At 32.0% G+C, this 19,483-nt stretch overlaps 1 long non-coding RNA gene across 2 annotated transcripts; it reads left to right on the top strand.

Moving 5' to 3' along the window:
- Positions 1-9,023: 9,023 nt before the first annotated feature.
- Positions 9,024-10,518, top strand: LOC136070927 (uncharacterized). 2 transcript variants are annotated; one of them, XR_010632203.1, is made up of 2 exons: positions 9,024-9,476; positions 10,117-10,518. It is a non-coding gene; the product is annotated as an uncharacterized LOC136070927 (long non-coding RNA). The 2 variants fall into 2 exon arrangements; XR_010632204.1 differs by having other exon boundaries at positions 9,924-10,518.
- The last annotated feature ends 8,965 nt before the right edge of the window (positions 10,519-19,483 follow it).

Here is a 19,483-nt window from a genome sequence, read left to right as displayed (position 1 = left end):
CGTGATAATTGCTCAAAATGCTAATGAGTTTTTTTAGCCAAAGTTCAAAATACTCTCTACCTTGGCTAAATCTTGTTACACCCTTCTTACTACACACTTTGAGTACACTTGTTATGAGATCATGAACAAGTTCAATTAAAATTATGATATCATGAAAGAACGATTTCAACCCCCGTGATAGTGTGCATGATAAGTGCAATAGCTCATGTGTAATAATTATTACTCCTCTAACTTTGTCCTCATGATAGTATGAGATGGCAAGTTGAAACTTTCATGTAACTCCATTACTTGCCACTTTTATTCTACATTAGTATTATGCTCATAAGATGCACACCTTAATCAAGAATAATGTTAAAAAAATTTATAAAAAATATCCATTAATATATTTTATATTTTATAATTTAAAAAAAAAAGTTCATTTTAAGCTACATGACAAATGATTATAGTATACCTCTAAATTTTTATCAAAAACCGAAACTTATAATGGATTACAAAATATTTTAAGAAAAAATAATGAAACTCATTTTAAATATCTTAAGATTGTCATTATTAAATTTTAATCGAATTGGTGTATATATTTTAGTAGTAGTTTCATTTGAGGTGTGTTAATCATTTAATGTACATATAATGAATCACAATATTAAACCATATAACTTCTAATAATTGCATTGAGTGAGATGGTATGATCTAACATATACAACCCAACTTTTATCATTAAATCAAAAAAATTATGATAGAATATTAGATTGTATACACTATTTTTTTATTATAGTAGTACCTTTCAAACTTTTCGAAACTTTGACAACAAAGGTTCACTTAAAACAATTATGTTACTAATTTAACATACTTATGCTAGGGGGAAAGAAAAGAGAGGAAAAGATAAATTAAAAAAAAAAAAGAGTGTCCGTCTAAGTTTCTAACATAACCACAACGCATATGACATAACTTTTATTATATGATGATATGATACAGGTAATTGGCTAGACATAATATTTAACTTCTTTTTTTTCTTTCTTGTTTTCTTCTTTTTTTTATTTTTTATTTTTATTTTTTTGAGAAACACATAATACGTAACTTTATTGAGAAGGTTTTGGTGACAATGATTAAAAAACTTATTAGTATTATATAATTCCGTAATTCTCGTATGCTAAAAGAAATCAAATACGATCCTATCAAAAAAAATCAAATACGTATTTCTCGTGTTGTAAACAAGATGCATGAAATCTTCGATCTAAGAACCATGGTTAAGATAATCCAAGAGAATGAGAGAGAAGGAGAGTTTTTTTGTTTTTATTAGTTCCACCCTCTTTGCAACCCACCTCATGTGTAATTTAATTGTTCAATAAAAATTTAATAGCACATTATAAATTTGAGAACTGGTGATTTTACCAAAATAAAAATACTATTTTTTTTTTTTTTGGTAAACAGTACTTCTATTAGAGAGAAACAGGAATACAACCTAAGGAATCATCCCTACAAACAGCCTCTAACACTGGGGGGAGATTTCCTTTATTAAAGCAATAGTCTAAATCAGAGTTCAGTGCAAACTTGGTAGCTTCATGAGCTGCAAAGTTGCATGTTCTCCGGACCAACAAAATTAACAAAAACAAAAGCAACAGCTAAGCTACGAATATTACAGATAATATTGTGAGTAAGCCATTCAAGGGATAAGTCTGGTTGATGAGAGGATCAAAACAATTCTTTGCATCTCCTTCAAATATTACAGATTTCCATCCCTCCTTGACTGCTAGATTCATAGCCAAGTAAAGTGATTCAGCTTCAGCAATCGCTGGGAGGAGCTATGATGTTTTTTGGCCCAAAATGATAGAACTTCGCCTAAATGGTTCCTTGCAACAACTGCTAAAGCAGAGCCCGAGCTCCTTGTCGCAGCATCTACGTTCAACTTGATGCAGTTAGAAGGGGGGGAGATCAATTCTTGCTACATAGCCCTTTAGGTGGTTGGGTAGCTGAAGAAAAGACTTTAACTATTTCATTGAATCTGGTTTGAATGTTCTGCCTAGCCTTCATCACATTAGGGTCGATGTTACTGAACTATTTGAGGTTTCTTGACATCCAAATCTCTTCAATTACTAATGCCATGTTAAGGGACACACTCCAAGTCTCATGGGCAGGGATGAGTGAGGCAGGTGGCTCCATGATGAAGGATACTATCTCCTTAGCCGATGTAAAGTTCACGCTATCAACTTGAAGACCCTAACAGGTGGCTGACCATAGAGCTCGAGCAAATGGGCATCTGAAAAAAATGTGTTCACTGTCTTCAATTGCAGCATTGCATAACAAACAAGTTGCATTTACATGGCTAAGGTGAACTTGGAGATTAGCTTTTGGCATTGACGCCTATCCTCCATATCAAACATTTTAAGCCTCTCTGGGAAGTTTGCCTTCCAAAGCTTGGACCAACAAACTTGGGGTTGACCAATACAGTCAGGATAAGCAAAAGCAACATTATGGATGGATTTAGCTGAGAATTGACCTTTTGAGTCAGGGAGCCAAACTAACTTATCCTGTTTAGGTGACAACGGAATAGGAATGTTAAGAATGGCTCTTGCATCGGTTGGAGCAAATAGTTCCTTCGCCCAATCTGAAATCCATGATTTGGAAATGGGGTTAATGAGATCACTGGCTTTAATGGGAAACTTCTTGTATTCCTCAAGTCTAGGCTGAGGAATGAAATTCACAATTTTAGGCACCCAAGGGTCTGACCACACCTATATAGACTTACCCTCCCCGACCAAAATAAAAATACTTGTTTGATATGTTTATAAAAAAGTAGAATTGAGTCTGAAAGGGAATAAAGATTTAGAATATAAAGTTGATGAAATTTACAGAAATTCACAGAATCTACTAATAAGTTAAAAACAAATTGATAGAAATTAATAAGTTAAATTTTTTTGAGTAAACAGTAAATTTATTTTATCGTACATAACCACAGTCCATATCATATTAAAATTAATAATGTGATGTTGTTAAGAGCATCTGAGTATGAAAGAATTTCATTTTTTATGTTAGTATAAATCGTGGAGGTCTTCTAACTTAAAAATTAAAATATTTTTTCAAAAAATAAAAATAAAAATCAAATCAAATATTGGATATCTTTTAAGGCTTTATTTGGAATTCGTTTATTTTGTTGAAACTAAAAACTTTTTACAGCAAGTATTGTAAATAAAGGTAAAAGTTAGCAAAAATAATATAGTGGGACTCATAAATAATACCAAAAAATATAGTAAAGCTTAATAATAGTAGGAAAAATAAACTAAATGGTAAAATGTGTTGGCTTTTTAATTTAAAGCTAAAGACACACTATGTTCTAACCTTTTCTATTTTCTAAAAATAAAATTAAAAATTAAAAAAACGGTTCTAACCTTTTTTATAATAATAAAAAAAAAATTGGATGTCTTTTTTTTCTATTTGATTAAATTTCTACTCTAATATATATATATATATATACACACACACACAAATGGGCAATCCTAATACAAATAGGACTAGGACTTGGGTTGGGCGAACGCGCATGAGTATATGACCGTTGGTTCTTGAAAAAGACAAAAAGAAAAAAAAAATTAATATGACCGTTAAACCGCCTTGTTTATGCAGGTACTATAAAATCAAAACCAAAGGCACCCACAACACAAAAATAATCAGTGAAAAATACCCTCTTTGCTCGTCGTCTTTCTTTCTCGTTGGAATATCATATCAATGGAAGAAATCGCAACAGTGACAGAGACCGAGGCCAAGAATTGCCTGCAGAAAACTCCAACGAAGAATATTTTGGGAAGGAAGCGATCTTTGCAACAAGATTTCTTGACGCAGTCTCTCAACAGCTGTCATCTCGACGCAGCAACAAGAGATCATCAGCGAGAAGAAGAGTATCAGATGAGTTCCCCGTCTCCGCCTCCCACTCCCATTCGCCGCCGCAACAAGCGTTGCCGCCGCCTCATGTTCTTTGCCACGGGTTCAACAACGCTGCCGCATTTGTTTTTAATATTTTGATAGTTACTCTGGGATTTGAATCTTGAAATCTCACTTAAAAATACATAAATTACAAGATTTTTGACACTCAATCGGCTCTCTATGAATTCAATTGGCTCTTTTACGCTTTTTAATTTAGGCTATTTAGCTATTCTTCTTGCATGTTTACAGAGTTTGACTATATATAAGAATTATGATTATCACATGTTCGTTATTACACATACATGCTTTTTTTGAAATTGTGTTTTAAAATACATGATTTCACAATTTTAATTAAAATCAAATTTAAAACATAATTTCAATGGAATGTGTGTAGTGTGTGCATCATTATTAGTCTCCATAATTGCATGTATCAATCTAGAAGAATTTTACCTGCAAAGAATATCATTCAGGCTGCCTTTTTGAGTAGCTTAGTGAAAAGTTCAAAGTAGTATGAGTGTTCGATATTATGTTTCTACCTTTACAAGCTTGATTATCACCATTTAAAAAAAATGTTTTATAAATTTATTCTTCTTCTCCCTTCTCCCTTCCTCCCTTCTATTTTTTCTTCTTTTTAAAAAATTATTATCTGTTACGGTGTTAAAAGTGATTGTGTAGATTGTATTAAAAAAAAAATAAAAAGTTTGTGCAGGTTGCTGTGGCTCTTCAGCATTACATTTGTTGATTAATATATACGATTGCCTTATTCTTCCAACAAATAAAATTTATTACTTAAAAAAAAAAAAAAACTTGATTAGATATGTTTTTTTTCTTCTATTTAACGTACTGTTTTTTATTTTTTTTATTTATTTTTTTTTGTGGACAAATTACATTTGATCTCTTATTCTTTAAGGTGGTTTCAAGTCAAACACTATAGTTTCTAAGTTTTTAAATGCAATCTTAAAATTTAAGATAGTTACAAATTAAACAATATAATTTTGTTACTTTTAAATGAGATCCTTAACTTTTAAAATCATATATATATATATATATAATTTGAACCTGCAAAGTATAGGGTTTAAATTGATATGATTTTAAAAGTTTGTAAGGGTTAATTGATAATGAATGTTTACGGTCTACTTCATGATTTTATTTGAAACCTTAGGTTCGGAAATTATATTTATTCTTCTTGTTTTTGCTAATTGCATGGTGATCGAATATGTCCAACTTAAATTTGGTTTGCATTTAGTGCATTTAGTGCATTGGACTGTTAAAATGATGACACATGGCCAAAAAGAAACACATGTGACCATATCGTGACAGATCCAATACAACTAGATTATTGAACAGGAAGCTCTGTTTGCCCAACTTCAAGATTAATAATATCAAAAAAGAAAATTGACAATTTTAAAATAAATGTTCAAGATTAATAAAGACCAAATCTGGAATTACTCTATATTTATTCATTATTGGCCCATTTCTTTCCACAAAAAAAAAAAAAAAAAAAAAAAAAAAGGAGGCCCATCTGAGATTTCCTTAACCTTTAAGGGGATATATCCATACTGATTTTCCTGTATTTTGAGACGAAACGTGCCGAAGGGAGTATTGTTGATTTCATAGACGGAACCCAAATATATATAGACACTATTAGCACGCAAACACCGAACACACACGAATATTAAGGCCCTGTTTGGTTTCCCATTTTAAACAACATTTTTTAGTTTTTAAACAGCATTTCACGTATTTCAACACACTTTTTCACCCACACGTATTTCAAAAACAATAAACAACAATTTTCAAACTACTTTACCAAACACCCCTAAAGCGTTAACAGCTTGATACTAATACTGAAACGAGATGGTGTTGAATAAATGTACATCATCCCAAATCAAATGAACATGTGATTATTCTACAAAAAAAAAAAAAAAAAAAAAAAAAAGGAACTTGTGATTCTTAACGTGGGTACATTGAAAACCCCAATGCATACGAAAACTCATGCCACGTGGCAAAAATTTGCTAGAAGATTGCTAGAAAAAGTGATTACCAAAACTGGGTCAACTAATTGCGAAGATGTCAAAATTTTAATTTGATTTTCTATTTTAATTCTTACTTTTCTGAAAATGTCAAAATACTAATTCTTAGTTTTTGCTTCTTACACAGGGTTCAAATATTTTAAGCAAGTTAAAGATCTCAGCCCTTGTAACCCGCCACCATCTACACACCTCACATGGCCCTAATTTTTTTTTTTTATTATTATTATTAACAGATTGAACATGGCCCTAATTATTTGGCGCATAAGAGATTGAAACATACTTTCAATGTTATGGCATTTTCTGGGGTTTATAATCAAGACCTTGAGGTTTCAATCCCATCTTCTACTTAAAAAAGTATCAAAAAAATTTTTACTACTAATTTTATTACAAAATTTTTAACAAGAAATGTAATTAGTGTTGAATTAATAATGTAAGAAAAAAAATTGACGCTGATAAGACTTCTCTATAGTAAAACTGGCAATATTTAATTTCTAGCATTACTCTACAGGATTTATGCGAATAACGTTACTCTCACATCTCAATCGGCTTTGGCATCTTCCTAAGACTTAGGTAAAACACCAATTTATAGATAATAATGGTTATAGTACTTTGATTAAAATTATCTGAAGACTTCGTAGAATTCTAAAAATTTTAACCATTACCCATTTTGAAATTAATAAATTGGATTTTACCATATTACCAACCTTTAAATAAACTTTTAACTATCATTCCAAAATGGATTGATAGAACTTTCATTAGAAACTCTAGACCTTAATGGTTATATAGTTAATCTTTCCACTTTCCTCTTTAGGACAAAAGCAGTTACTTTTACAGTTACAGTTTAACTGTCAACATGCAATGAAGCGTAGCTCCGCTTTCTTCTCTTCTCATGCAGTGCAATAACGCTTCTTCTTCTATGAGAGATATAACTATTCATGCACGTAACCCCTAGCTTCTTTAAAAAATCCCCCCATTAGCAGAATATGCTTGAGAGTTTTTGAAGAAATCTGTGTGTCCATCTTCATTGTCCTTGTATCAAATTGTTGCCTTGTGTTTGTGAAATTCAGAATCTCTCCCTTACTTTTCCCATACTCCAACTTTATTAATAAGAACTTAATTACGTGAAGCAAAATTTCCTTACTATGTTGCCACAACAAAGATGGTCTTCTCTATTACTTTTGTTTATATATATTTTTTGAGTTTGAGAAGATTATAAACAATCTTTTTCCAGCTGCAACATTTCTGGGTTTGATTAATTCCCATCATCAAAAACTACTAGAGAAACCATGTTATCCATTACAAATATATTGAGGTGTCAAAGACCAATAACAAAACAAATCTCAGTTCGAATTTTGATACGCAATTGGCACAAAGAAGCAATTCCAGTGGTATGGGAAAAGCCTGAAAAGGGGTGGACTAAGTTGAACTTTGATGGGTCTTCCAAAGGTAAAGCAAACAAAGCCAGCATTGGAGGGGTGTTTAGAAACCACAAGGCTGAATTCATACTTGGTTATGCAGAATCCATAGGAAGGGCTAATAGCACCATTGCTGAATTGGCTGCACTTCGACGAGGCCTTGAATTGGTGCTCGAAAATGGTTGGAACGATGTGTGGCTTGAAGGAGATGCCAAGACATTGATTGATATTATTGCAAAAAGGAGACAAGTTAAATCCTCAGAAGTGCAAAGGCATATTAGTGACATAAATTTGATTATATTGGAGCTTGACAATTGCCTTGTGACTCATGTATATAGAGAAGGTAATAGAGCTGCTGATAAATTTGCTCAGATTGGCTATCATATTGAGAAGCCTGGAATTTGGAGGAATGTCCCTCCTGACGAACTTTTAGCCATTATGAAAGAAGATGCTGAGGGTAAGACTGTGCTTCGATTAAGATAAGCAGATTATTATAGGACTAGCTTTTGTTTATTTATTAGTTTGTACATTTATTGCTAGCTAGGAAGATATATATAGCAATTCTTCATTTTTCATGTGTAAGATGCTTAACATTTCTCATAAGCATCTTTCATCATGGTTAATTATCTTGTATATGCAATTCATTGGATACCCGCCAAAATGTATTTAGTTGTAAATTTTATAGAAATGTAATTGTACAAAGTAGTGTTTATGCACTGCAAAATTGAGCTAGGCCCTTTCTTATAATGTCAGATTTCTCACATATATATAGTTTGTCAATATCATGGCACACATGTAACTAACGTAAGTTATTCTTCTAAAAAAAAAAAAAAACAAAAAAGTTATAAAAGGGGACCCGTTTTGACTTTTTATAACAATTTAATCATTTTCGTTCATAAAAAAATAACAATTTAATCATTTCCATAGTACTGTGTGCGTGCTATACCATCAAAAATGAGTTTAGAATGTCCCTTTCATCTCATTTTGCTTTCTGAGTTTTCCTCAAATTTACTTAAAATAACTCATTTCAGCTCAACAAATTTCCATTTCTGTTTCATTTTCTAATGATTTCATTTTCATGGATCTTTTACCTGACTTTATTTTATTTGGAGACAAATATGTTGTGCACAAAGTTTTGGTGGTCCTTTCCAGACAAACTTCAAAAAAATAGTTCCTTTTTCATAATGCCATACATAGCTCCAAGATGAAGTTGTTTACTTATATAGGACTTCAAGCATAGTCACGACTCACTAGTCAGTGTCAATTTTATACCACAATATGTAATACTACAACTGCCACTTCATTTTAAATGATATTTCTATAAACAAAAAGCAATTATCATAGAATAAACACCATAAATTTTAAAGAAAGAGAGGCATTGCGTTTGTGAATCAACTATTGCCATGTGAAACACAAAATAGAGTAATTTTTTCGTCTTTCCGGGACATCTTGAAGTCCTATTCTAGATGACAAGTAAGTAACCTAAAAATTATGCATATGACAGAGATCTACCAACCACTTAAAGGTCCCTTTCCAAACATGTACCATGAAAATGTCAAGCTTATGAAAGCGCCAATAGGATACTTAAATAACCTTACCAACTATATGGGAATGAATGGATAACGAAAAAATGGGACTAATATTTTGGTATACCTGTCAAGAATGAGAGTCATGAGACAGTTGGGGGGCTTGGGAAGAAATGTAGTACAAGATTGAAGATTCCAGTACAGTTTACTAGTACAAATATCATCTTGATAAAGCATTTTTATATTTGGTTTAGCAGCCTAGTAGAGAGTTGCACTAGCTCTGGATCTGGCAAGTAAAAAATGGTAGTACAAATCGTGTACTACACCATGTAGGCTTCGTTGCATATATATACGTACAAATTTTAAAGCAACAAGATGCTTAATTTGATGTGATTCAGTTTTGAGTAGGCATTGGAGACTCCCAGATTGAAGAAACATCGTTGAGTGCAGCGTTGATGAAAGTGCGTGTCTGTTTCCTATTTTCCATAGGGAGAATCATGGGCCAGTGTTGTGGGACAATTTCATTAGCGCTGCACTCAATCATGTTTTTTGGCTATACGGGACAATGCTACAGAGAAACCTAAACATCACAGGTTCTTTCTTCTTCACTTGTTTAATTTTTTTTTTAAGGCTCCCTTTGTTGTTTGGAAAGAGCAAATCTTGAAATTGTTCAGAATAATGAAATTGGCTTCCTTTTAACATTTATTTTATATACATATATATCGAATTCCTAATAAATTCCTCACATGTTTCGTGAGGAGTCAAAAAATTGAAGAACATCTAGAGAGTTATTTAGAGAATCGACCTAATTCTATCTCTAACGTTCCGTTTGAAGAAATGAAGGATTCCAAAGAATCGATATCTTTTTAGTTGTTGAATTTTTCTTCGATTGACCCATGTGAATTCTCATTATTAATGGAATGGAAATGATCTCTAAATCGATTTTCTATATATATGCAAGTTGCAACCAAGTTTTGACCCAAGGAGAGGAAAAATAGAAGATTTTTTTCTTATATCGTTTTCAATATACCATTTTGCAGGAAATAGATACCAACAGGCAAGTCCTCTCAAAATACAGCTTACAAGCAAGAACAACTTCTTCTTTTTTTTCTTTTTCTCTTTTTTTTCTTTTAAGTTCTTTCTTTTTTTTACAAGCAAACACCTGAAGCCTTAATGCAACGGCACATTATCTACAATTCAGAGTAAAAATTAATTTCTCTCTTTATTTTCCAGAAATGATGGATTGGTCGTGAACTAAGAAGAACACTGTTGCAAATTGTCCTCATTCGATAATCAGCCAGATTTAAACAATGCAGTATTAAACTACTAATTTTTTTGATGAAACAATGCAGTATAATTTATCGTGAAGCATTGGGACCAGAAATAAATGAGCCCTCTATAGTATAGAGTTCAATTGAGCTTCTCGAGATATGCTTAAACATAGCACACTTTTTTTTGGGGGTTATTGCATTCTTTACTGTCACATAGTTTTGTATATCAAACAGTTAGTTCATGTCATTCAATTCTGTATATCCACATCATGGTCATCAATGACAATTGACGAAGTGTACCAAGAAATATATTTCATTTATTAATCTGTGTCATATTATAAGAATATGGTTCGTTTTACTATTATTTTTGCTATTTGGAAATCCATTTTTGGCTACTGCAATGCCTCAAAGGCCACCTTTAATTTAAGCCTTAATGCAACGGCACATTATCTACAATTCAGAGTAAAAATTAATTTCTCTCTTTATTTTCCAGAAATGATGGATTGGTCGTGAACTAAGAAGAACACTGTTGCAAATTGTCCTCATTCGATGATCAGCCAGATTTAAACAATGCAGTATTAAACTACTAATTTTTTTGATGAAACAATGCAGTATAATTTATCGTGAAGCATTGGGACCAGAAATAAATGAGCCCTCTATAGTATAGAGTTCAATTGAGCTTCTCGAGATATGCTTAAACATAGCACACTTTTTTTGGGGGGTTATTGCATTCTTTACTGTCACATAGTTTTGTATATCAAACAGTTAGTTCATGTCATTCAATTCTGTATATCCACATCATGGTCATCAATGACAATTGACGAAGTGTACCAAGAAATATATTTCATTTATTAATCTGTGTCATATTATAAGAATATGGTTCGTTTTACTATTATTTTTGCTATTTGGAAATCCATTTTTGGCTACTGCAATGCCTCAAAGGCCACCTTTAATTTATGTCGACAACATCGAACAAGGATTAAGCAGCTGCATTCAATTTAGATTTACACGAACTTTGAACCCAATGCCTCAAATGAATCTATACGAATTCTAACCCGTTTGAGTATGATATCTGCTTTATATAAAAGAAAATGAAACCCTACACCTATGACCTAACCATCTCAGAATGACACACAATGGATTGCAGTCGAGCCCTTTACTATATTTAGCAGGCCCCATGTTAACAAAGTGAGAAATTCCTCTTTTTCCTTCAGGCAAGTAAGTGAGAAAATCATTTACAAGTGCCAAGGGAATCCACATTAGCAAATTTTATGAAAATGGTTTATGTCACATCCCCTTAATGAGAATTAATTGGTTGTAGCTAGTAACTAAACTTCCACTAGCAAAATTAACATTGTTATATATTTTAAAAATCTAACCGTTAGATTGTATATTCTTTATGTTTCTAGTATATATGTCAAATTTTTGTGTCAATCAGGTTATTTACTATTTGAATTATAAAATTATTTTTTATACATATTTTAAACTACAAAAATTTGAAATTTAAATATTTGATTGATTATATAACTATTGATCTTAATTTTATAAAAAATTTGCAAGTATTGAAAGAAAAAAAGAAAAAGAAATGATATTAAACGGAGTTTTGTACCCAAACTTTACCCATTTTTTTAATTGATACCTACGTGATAATTGCTTAAAATGCTAATGAGTTTTTTTAGCCAAAGTTCAAAATACTCTCTACCTTGGCTAAATCTTGTTACACCCTTCTTACTACACACTCTGAGCACACTTGTTATGAGATCATGAACAAGTTCAATTAAAATTATGATATCATGAAAGAACGATTTCAACCCATGTGATAGTGTGCATGATAAGTGCAATAGCTCATGTGTAATAATTATTACTCCTCTAACTTTGTCCTCATGATAGTATGAGATGGCAAGTTGAAACTTTCATGTAACTCCATTACTTGCCACTTTTAAAAATTTATAAAAAATATCCATTAATATATTTTATATTTTATAATTTAAAAAAAAAAAAAAGTTCATTTTAAGCTACATGACAAATGAGTATAGTATACCTCTAAATTTTTATCAAAAACCAAAACTTATAATGGGATACAAAATATTTTAAGAAAAAATAATGAAACTCATTTTAAATATCTTAAGATTGTGGGTTCCAGTTAGCTCAACTGGTAAAGTCTTTGATGGTTGTATACGAGATCTGGGGTTCAATCCCCGCCTACACCAAAAACTGATTGATGTCTTGGTCTGATAATAAAGAGCAATTATCAGGAGCGGACGCCATAGGTTGAAACTCTCTACCTCAAAAAAAAATATCTTAAGATTGTCATTATTAAATTTTAATCGAATTGGTGTATATATTTTAGTAGTAGTTTCATTTGAGCTGTGTTAATCATTTAATGTACATATAATGAATCGCAATATTAAACCATATAACTTGTAATAATTGCATTGAGTGAGATGGTATGATCTAACATATACAACCCAACTTTTATCATTAAATCAAAAAAATTATGATAGAATATTAGATTGTATACACTATTTTTTTATTATAGTAGTACCTTTCAAACTTTTCGAAACTTTGACAACAAAGGTTCACTTAAAACAATTAAGTTACTAATTTAACATACTTATGCTAGGGGGAAAGAAAAGAGAGGAAAAGATAAATTATAAATAAATAAATAAATAAAAAGAGTGTCCGTCTAACATAACCACAACGCATATGACATAACTTTTATTATATGATGATATGATACAGGTAATAGGCTAGACATAATATTTAACTTCTTCTTTTTCTTTCTTTTTTTCTTCTTTTTTTTTATTTTTATTTTTTTGAGATACACATAATACGTAACTTTATTGAGAAGGTTTTGGTGACAATGATTAAAAACTTATTAGTATTATATAATTCCGTAATTCTCGTATGCTAAAAGAAATCAAATACGTTCCTATCAAAAAAAATCAAATACGTATTTCTCGTGTTGTAAACAAGATGCATGAAATCTACAATCTAAGAACCATGGTTAAGATAATCCAAGAGAATGAGAGAGAAGGAGAGTTTTTTTTTGTTTTTATTAGTTCCACCCTCTTTGCAACCCACCTCATGTGTAATTTAATTGTTTGATAAAAATTTAATAGCACATTATAAATTTGAGAACCGGTGATTTTACCAAAATAAAAATACTTTTTTTTTTTTGGGTAAACAGTACTTCTATTAGAGAGAAACAGGAATACAACCTAAGAAATCATCCCTACAAACAGCCTCTAATACTAGGGGGAGATTTCCTTTATTAAAGCAATAGTCTAAATCAGAGTTCAGTGCAAACTTGGCAGCTTCATGAGCTGCAGAGTTGCATGTTCTCTAGACCCAACAAAAATTAACAAAAACAAAAGCAACAGCTAAGCTACGAATATTATAGATAATATTGTGAGTAAGCCATTCAGGGGATAAGTCTGGGTTGATGAGAGGATCAAAACAATTCTTTGCATCTCCTTCAAATATTACAGATTTCCAACCCTCCTTGACTGCTAGATTCATAGCCCAGTAAAGTGATTTAGCTTCGGCAATCGCTGGGAGGAGCTGTGATGTTTTTTGGCCCAAATAGATAGAACTTCGCCTAAATGGTTCCTCGCAACAACTACTAAAGCAGAGCCTGAGCTCCTTGTCGCAGCATCTACGTTCAGCTTGATGCAGTCAGAAGGGGGAGGAGACCAATTCTTGCTACATAGCTCTTTAGGTGGTTGGGTAGCTAAAGAAAAGATTTTAACTATTTCATTGAATCTGGTTTGAATGTTCTGCCTAGCCTTCATCGCATCAGGGTCGATGTTACTGAACTGTTTGAGGTTTCTTGACATCAAAATCTCTTCAATTACTAATGCCATGTTGAGGGACACACTCCAAGTCTCATGGGCAGGGATGAGTGAGGTAGGTGGCTCCATGATGAAGGATACTATCTCCTTAGCCGATGTAAAGTTCACGCTATCAACTTGAAGACCCCAACAGGTGGCTGACCATAGAGCTCAAGCAAATAGGCATCTGAAAAAAATGTGTTCATTGTCTTCAATTCCAGCATTGCATAACAGACAAGTTGCATTTACATGGCTAAGGCGAACTTGGAGATTAGCTTTTGTTGGCATGGCATTGACGCCTATCCTCGATATCAACATTTTGAGCCTCTCTGGGAAGTTTGCCTTCCAAAGCTTGGACCAACAAACTTGGGGCTGACCAACACAGTCAGGATGAGCAAAAGCAACATTATGGATGGATTTAGCTGAGAACTGACCTTTTAAGTCAGGGAGCCAAACTAACTTATCCTATTTAGGTGACAACGTAATAGGAATGTTAAGAATGGCTCTTGCATCGGTTGGAGCAAATAGTTCCTTCACCTAATCTGAAATCCATGATTTGGAAATGGGGTTGATGAGATCACTGGCTTTAATGGAAAATTTCTTGTATTCCTCAAGTCTAGGCTGAGGAATGAAATTCACAATTTCAGGCACCCAAGGTTCTGACCACACCTGTATAGACTTACCCTCCCCGACCAAAATAAAAATACTTGTTTGATATGTTTATAAAAAAGTAGAATTGAGTCTGAAAGGGAATAAAGATTTAGAATATAAAGTTGATGAAATTTACAAAAATTCACAGAATCTACTAATAAGTTAAAAACAAATTGATAGAAATTAATAAGTTAATTTTTTTTTGAGTAAATAGTAAATTTATTTCATCGTACATAACCACAGTCCGCATCATATTAAAATTAATAATGTGATGTTGTTAAGAGCATCTAAGTATGAAAGAATTTCATTTTTTATGTTAGTATAAATCCGTGGAGGTCTTCTAACTTAAAAATTAAAATATTTTTGCAAAAAATAAAAATAAAAATCAAATCAAATATTGGATATCTTTTAAGGCTCTATTTGGAATTCGTTTATTTTGTTGAAACTAAAAACATTTAACTGCAAGTACCGTAGATAAAGGTAAAAGTTAGCAAAAATAGTATAATGAGACTCATGAATAGTGCCAAAAAATATAGTAAAGTTTATTAATAGTAGGAAAAATAAGCTAAATGGTAAAATATGTTGGCTTTTTAATTTGGAGCTAAAGACACACTATGTTCTAACCTTTTCTATTTTCTAAAAATAAAATTAAAAATTAAAAAAACGGTTCTAAACTTTTTTATAATAAAAAAAATTGGATGTCCTTTTTTTTTCTATTTGATTAAATTTCTACTCTAATATATATATATATACACAAATGGGCAATCCTAATACAAATAGGACTAGGACTTGGGTTGGGCCAACGCGCATGAGTATATGACCGTTGGTTCTTGAAAAAGATAAAAAGAAAAAAAAAATAATATGACCGTTAAACCGCCTTGTATATGCAGGTACTATAAAATCAAAACCAAAGGCACCCACAACACAAATCCAACAAAAATAATCAGTGAAAAATACCCTCTTTGCTCGTCGTCTTCCTTTCCCGTTGGAATATCATATCAATGGAAGAAATCGCAACAGTGACAGAGACCGAGGCCAAGAATTGCCTGCAGAAAACTCCAACGAAGAATATTTTGGGAAGGAAGCGATCTTTGCAACAAGATTTCTTGACGCTGTCTCTCAACAGCTGTCATCTCGACGCAGCAACAAGAGATCATCAGCGAGAAGAAGAGTATCAGATGAGTTCCCCGTCTCCGCCTCCCACTCCCATTCGCCGCCGCAACAAGCGTTGCCGCCGCCTCATGTTCATTGCCACGGGTTCAACAACGCTGCCGCTGTCGACGGCTCCTGCTCCTGCTCGGCCGCGTGTTTTGTTTGCGTCAGAGGGAAACGCCTTGTAATGAGTTCCACCATTCTTTGTTTTGATGTCTAGTGAGAGTGATCATCTTAGTTTTTTGTTTTCGTTTTTGTTTTTTGTTTTTTGTTTTAATATTTTGATAGTTACTCTGGGATTTGAATCTTGAAATCTCACTTAAAAATACTTAAATTACAAGATTTTTGACTCTCAATCGGCTCTCTATGAATTCAATTGGCTCTTTTACGCTCTTTAATTTAGGCTATTTAGCTATTCTTCTTGCATGTTTACAAAGTTTAACTACATATAAGAATTATGATTATCATATATTTGTTATTGCACATACATGCTTTTTTTGAAATTGTGTTTTAAAATACATGATTTCACAATTTTAATTAAAATCAAATTTAAAACATGATTTCAATGGAATGTGTGTAGTGTGTGCATCAGTATTTGTCTCCATAATTGCATGTATCAATCTAGAAGAATTTTACCTGCAAAGAATAATATCATTCAGGCTGCCTTTTTGAGTAGCTTAGTGAAAAGTTCAAAGTAGTATGAGTGTTCGATATTATGTTTCTATCTTTACAAGCTTGATTATCACCATTTAAAAAAAAATGTTTTATAAATTTATTCTTCTTCTCCCTTCTCCCTTCCTCCTTTCTATTTTTTCTTCTTTTAACAAAATTATTATCTGTTACGGTGTTAAAAGTGATTGTGTAGATTGTATAAAAATAAAAATAAAAAGTTTGTGCAGGTTGCTGTGGCTCTTCAGCATTACATTTGTTGATTAATATATACGATTGCCTTATTCTTCCAACAAATAAAATTTATTACTTAAAAAAAAAAAAAAACTTGATTAGATATGTTTTTTTTCTTCTATTTAACGTACTGTTTTTTATTTTTTTTTATTTTTTTTTTTTTTTGTTGACAAATTACATTTGATCTCTTATTCTTTAAGGTGGTTTCAAGTCAAACACTATAGTTTCTATGTTTTTAAATGCAATCTTAAAATTTAAGATAGTTACAAATTAAACAATATAATTTTGTTACTTTTAAATAAGATCCTTAACTTTTAAAATCATATATATATATATATATATAAAATTTGAACCCGCAAAGTATAGGGTTTAAATTGATATGATTTTAAAAGTTTGTAAGGGTTAATTGATAATGAATGTTTACGGTCTACTTCATGATTTTAGTTGAAACTTTAGGTTTGGAAATTATATTTATTCTTCTTGTTTTTGCTAATTGCATGGTGATCGAATATGTCCAACTTAAATTTGGTTTGCATTTAGTGCATTTAGTGCATTGGACTGTTAAAATGATGACACATGGCCAAAAAGAAACACATGTGACCATATCGTGACAGATCCAATACAACTAGATTATTGAACAGGAAGCTCTGTTTGCCCAACTTCAAGATTAATAATATCAAAAAAGAAAATTGACAATTTTAAAATAAATGTTCAAGATTAATAAAGACCAAATCTGGAATTACTCTATATTTATTCATTATTGGCCCATTTCTTTCCCAAAAAAAAAAAAAAAAAGGAGGCCCATCTGAGATTTCCTTAACCTTTAAGCGGATATCCATACTGATTTTCCTGTATTTTGAGACGAAACGTGCCGAAGGGAGTATTGTTGATTTCATAGACGGAACCCAAATATATATAGACACTATTAGCACGCAAACACCGAACACACACGACTATTAAAGTGTTAACAGCTTGATACTAATACTGAAACGAGATGTTGTTGAATAAATGTACATCATCCCAAATCAAATGAACATGTGATTTATTCTAAAAAAAAAAAAATGAACTTGTGATTCTTAACGTGGGTACATTGAAAACCCCAATGCATACGAAAACTCATGCCACGTGGCAAAATTTGCTAGAAGATTGCTAGAAAAACTGATTACCAAAACTGGGTCAACTAATTGCGAAGATGTCAAAATTTTAATTTGATTTTCTATTTTAATTCTTACTTTTCTGAAAATGTCAAAATACTAATTCTTAGTTTTTGCTTCTTACACAGGGTTCAAATATTTTAAGCAAGTTAAAGATCTCAGCCCTTGTAACCCGCCACCATCCACACACCTCACATGGCCCTAATTTTTTTATTTTATTTTTTTTTTATTAACAGATTGAACATGGCCCTAATTATTTGGCGCATAAGAGATTGAAACATACTTTCAATGTTATGGCATTTTCTAGGGTTTATAATCAAGACCTTGAGGTTTCAATCCCATCTTCTACTTAAAAAAGTATCAAAAAAATATTTACTACTAACTTTATTACAAAATTTTTAACAAGAAATGTAATTAGTGTTGAATTAATAATGTAAGAAAAAAAAATGACGCTGATAAGACTTCTCTATAGTAAAACTGGTAGTATTTAATTTCTAGCATTACTCTACAGGATTTATGCGAATAACGTTACTCTCACATCTTAATCGGCTTTGGCATCTTCCTAAGACTTAGGTAAAACACCAATTTATAGATAATAATAGTTATAGTACTTGGATTAAAATTATCTGAAGACTTCGTAGAATTCTAAAAATTTTAACCATTACCCATTTTGAAATTAATGAATTGGATTTTACCATATTACCAACCTTTAAATAAACTTTTAACTATCATTCCAAAATGGATTGATAGAATTTTAATTAGAAACTCTAGACCTTAATAGTTATATAGTTAATCTTTCCACTTTCCTCTTTAGAGCATCCGTAGTAGCCGTGGCAAAAATTATGTCATTTTACCACACCAAAAGCTTACTTTATTATTTTACCACATTATTTTACAACATACCATTTATCAGATGTTCTATATTTCAATTCTATACATTAAAATAATATTTACTACACATTAAATTAATATATTATCTCTACCCACTATCATCATCAACAGCAACAACATCAACGGCCCAACCACCAGCCACCAATATCCACAGCCACAATAACTCCGACAGCCACCACCAGCCACCAATACCAAATAAAGAAAAAAAGCTTCATACCCCTCATCTGGGGGTTTGAATGAAAAGCATAAGCAAATCCAAGAACTGAAAAATAACAAGATTGCACCAAAAATTAAGCTCAACACAGACAAAATCCTTCAGAGCTAAGACTCATATCAGAATTTGCATATGCACAGCAACCCAATCAAAACCCTTGAGAATCAAAGTAAACCAACATCAAAAAAATTGCATCAAAATTGCGAACAGCCTAAAATAAAATCATTGACCCATATTAGAAATTGCATCAAAATTATCAAGCAACCAAGCAAAAAATGAAAATTCTTGAAAAATAAGCAAAACCCACATCAGAATTTGCATAAAAAATCATCCAGAAGCAAAAATTCTTCAAAATCAAATCAAACCCACATCAGAACCTCTGGTGGCAGACCTCGCCCTCACGAACACTCCGGCGACGGACCTCGCCCCCACGAACCTCGCTTACTGCTCGCACGCCGATCTTCATGGCTTCGCCGTCCCTGGCACCAAGCTCTACCTCGCCTCCATCGCCAATTCCTCCATCGCCGATTC

The sequence above is a fragment of the Quercus suber genome, unplaced genomic scaffold (genome assembly GCF_002906115.3).
Source record: "Quercus suber isolate HL8 unplaced genomic scaffold, Cork oak 2.0 scaffold_271, whole genome shotgun sequence".
Classification (NCBI taxonomy): Eukaryota; Viridiplantae; Streptophyta; class Magnoliopsida; order Fagales; family Fagaceae; genus Quercus; species Quercus suber.
Note: the sequence above shows the minus strand (reverse complement) of the source record. Positions and strands in the feature narration are given on the sequence as shown.